Below are 4,206 nucleotides of genomic sequence, written 5' to 3'. Positions count from 1 at the left end.
ACTGTCTATCTGCTGCTGCTCCGGCTGTTTGGATTCACAATTCAGTGCGCTGCTGGGCGCGCGGCTCAGGGAGCCTCTCTAAAGAGCGGGACGCGGAGAAACGAAGAGGGCTGGGAGCAGACATGAAAGAGCAGAGCCGCACTGTGGGTCTGGTGTGTGTTTGTCTAAAAGGTAAAACAGTGTGAAGGTCGAAGGATTCAAAAATCTCTATGCTCTCTACTGCCAAAGAAATACACTTCTAAGTCCTCCAGTGGCAGTTTAATAAATAGCACATTTAAATTTCACTATTATATGCTAAGCAAGGACACACCACTGGTAACAAGGGCTCCAATTCACATCAAATATCTAAGCCAATTCTATTCACAACTGCAATAAAGGACACAAGCGCAGATGCTAAAATTTGAGGTCTTCTGAGTAGTCATTTAGCAGCGTTACTGAACCAAACGGAACCAAACTGTTCCCAATATAGCCCGCTAGCATTAAAACATACAAAGGAGGGATTTAGGTTCCAAAAATGACTCTTTGGGAATGTCATTCTTCCAGTGGGCTCGTTCTCTTTAATCACCTCCCCCATTTTGCCGGCAGCATGCAGGGAAAGAGAGCGAAGGAGAGAGAGAGAAAATAGACATTTTTATTGTTTGGTCCTGTTGCCTTGTCAGGGTAAATCAGATCACAGGCAACCGAAACACACACACACACACACACACACACACACACACACACACACACACACACACACACACACACACACACACACACACACACACACACACACACACACACACACACACACGCTCTTCCAGCCTGACTGACTGCCCCTGTGGTCAGTTAACAGCTCATTGCAGATAAGGAGGAGTCTGGTCTGCGACCCAGAGGCCAGAGGTCACGCGTGTCATGATGCCTGGTGGAGGCCATGTCCAGCAAACACCTACCACTCTAAACGCTTAGCCACGTCTCTGACCTGCTGCTCGTATGAACTCTGCCGGACGCTTGAAATATTATAATCAGCTTTTGGGGTATTCACCTGAGAAACATTCTCCTGTGCAGCAATACTATTCTACTTTTACTAATAGTTTTAAAAAGGTGGACAAAATATTTAAAATTTAAATTAACGTTGAACCAGTGTGTAATGATAGCCTTTAATGCTATAACGCTGATAGCAAGACGTTAAAATAATGTTGCCCCGCCAATGTTGATTCACCTTTCAAAACCAACACATAATCCAGTGGTCATTCAACCATAATTATGACGTTGAATCAACTACAGTATGATTCAACCTTGAAATGCCTGCTGGGAAGTGACGCCATAATTCTAATGAAGAGTCTAAAAAAGTGGCAGCCTTGAACCTGAAGCTGTTAAATGTGCTGCATCCATCGTTCCTTACATTATTTACACCCAGTGTGATATTTCAGACGGCTGTTGTTGTGCCCTGACCAGCCCCAGCAGGTTGCTTCAACAGCCTGAACAAAAGACAAGAGTCAGGGCAGTTAGCTACAGCATAACTACCCCATTAAAATTTGATTCTCCTGTGTCTAATTACATGATCAAGTCGTGAGCATTAGCTTTAGCTCACAGCACCTTTAATACAGTGAAAGTGTGGGTCAGGTTGGAAAAATAGCCTCTGAGGGGTTAAATAAGTCATAGTTATAAGACAAGAAATGTCTTTGTTCAACTATTAGTAGTATCAGTATTATGTAAAGCAAATAATTGCAAAAACAGTTAAATTCCAATGATTGCGGGCAGAGTTAGAAAATCAGGCTGACTATTCAACAAACAGCCTCAGCATCAATCAGCGGGAAGCTCAACACGCGTCGGATGTCTCATCTTCACGGTGACGAAGCAGGATCACACGTCCTGACCGAAACCCGTCCGATGTCTCAAGGCGCTCGTTAACCCCTGCAGTGTCACAGCGTTGATTCAGACGCTAGCTGCCTGTCCACTGCAGCAAACTACACATCCGGCACTCAGTCCTCAAAGTTTGACGAGAAACCAGCCAACCTCCAAAAAGTGGGTCAGCTAACTGGCTAATGCGTGGGTTCATTAGCCCACTGAATTTAAAGTTGTTATTCTTTGCAGCTCAACAATCTGCCAGACTAAGCGTTTCATTTATTTTATTATAACTTTAATAATTTAATTCACTTAAAACCCTGACACAAGCTTTCATGTTGCCACGACTCTAACATAATTTGATGCAACATTGCTACTGGAGCCACGTCTGGTATATTTGGCCTGGTCTGACATGTGGGTGAACCTCCAGAGAAGCAGCTGCTTTTACGTTGCTGTGATTTATGGAATGTACGTTAAACATCAGTAATAATAATACAACTCTAATCTCGCCTGTTTATTCTCACACGTACCTGCAACCAAGGTCATGAAATCATTTCCTTCTGATAAATCGAGGGTTTGTTTCGCGGCTCTGCATGGAGTGACACCAGGTACCAGGCGTATTTATGTAAACGCAAACATGTGGCGCATGAAGCGAGTGAGTCATGTCAGAATTCGACACCAGTGGCAGCTGAGCAAAAGTCTCGTCGTCAAAGCTTCATTTTTTTTTTCTTCTGCGCTGACATTTAGGGCAGAACACAGTGACATTTGAGTTGTGACTGGGTGCCAGATTAAAATGCATCCGAGGATCTGGATGGAACATACCATGACCTACCATTCATACACATTATAGCTGCTTTAAAAGAATCACCAATTTGTTCATTACAGATAAAACAGGGACGAACTGAGCTGCTTGTCATTACCTTCAACTCTGCTCGAGGTAATTATTATGCGCACACTTAGATTTTTTTGTCACCTTTATATTTCATTACCTCAAGATATGCAAATGAATTCCAATATTAGAGCAGTTTCTCAGCAGAAGAAGAGGATATTTGAGTATTACATGCATGAATTATGATCGTCTCACTTTTTTTGAGCCATGAAACGAATCACAGTCTTGCTATTTACTGTCGTTACTACTGTTTACTGACTACACATTTCAGCCAGTTCAAAAGTCAGACAGTCCAGAGCCGAGTGGAATGACATGATATATCCCACGCTTCTCATGTGACCTGAGCTATTTGTCATCAGGTTACTCTTTACAGGCAAAATCGCAGGACTTAAAGCTGCTTTATTTTAAATTGTGCTCGGTTCCTAAACTCCCTGCGTTTCCACAACTTATCAAGCAGAGTCCAAGTTTGACAGATCCACGTGTTTTTTTGGATGATGACTCATCTTTTCATCTTTTCATGTCTCAGAATTGTGTAATGTCAGCAGAATTTTTATCTTCAGTTTAACAAATAGCTACATACGATTTCTAATGTCTTGCACTGTTTTTGTATATCAGGATTATTAGGAGGAGCACTCATTTTTCTAATTTACTAACTGACACTTGTTTTGAGAAAACTAGTTTCTGTGTTCAGGCAGAAACTCTTTATCTGACAATAATGTGATGTCTGCCCTGTAGCTCAGCCTGTAGTCTCTGATAGAGCAACTTATTCACTGCTCTCACCACCTGAGCCAGCCATGAAATGTCAGGTAATAACTCTGTTTTCTGTTTTCAGTGCAGCCCCAACAAAATGGATTTAGAAAAAAAACAGAAGGAACATTTTATCATCTTTTGTTCTCCCTCCTTTCATCTTTTCCTTTCTTGTCTAGTCATTTCGCCAGTTTGGCACGGGAAGAAAAATCACTGATGACACATTCATTAGCAATGGCATTAGGGAAGAAAGAAATAGCACTTAGCTGTGATGCTAACTACGTTGGCAAAGGAACATTGTTATCTCTGTGTGCGTGTGTGTGTGTGTGGGGGTGTTACTGAGAGTCTTATCAGTGGAAACAGACCTGGACGTGAGCAGGGTGGTGAGCAGGGAGTGTGTGTGTGTGTGTGTGTGTGTGTGTGTGTGTGTGTGTGTGTGTGTGTGTGTGTGTGTGTGTGTGTGTGTGTGTGTGTGTAGGGGGCAGAAAAGCAACAGTGAAATTGAAGGAGAAGAAAAGAAACAGTGAGGGCGGAAGCAGGCAAAGATGGAGAAACGGACGATAGACACATGTAGGATATCAAAAAGGAATCACGTGCTGTGAGAGAGGAGCAAGATGAAAGGCAAAACAGGAGCAGAGTGGGAGGGAAACAAGAGGCAAATGAGACGTGATCCGGGTGGAAAGAGTGAGCCGGGGACTGTTCGGAAGGCGCCAAGAGTGGCCTTAGAGGGAAGATGCCTAAAA

Source organism: Betta splendens, chromosome 17 (genome assembly GCF_900634795.4).
Source record: "Betta splendens chromosome 17, fBetSpl5.4, whole genome shotgun sequence".
NCBI classification, from domain to species: domain Eukaryota; kingdom Metazoa; phylum Chordata; class Actinopteri; order Anabantiformes; family Osphronemidae; genus Betta; species Betta splendens.
This window is presented reverse-complemented; position numbering follows the sequence as displayed.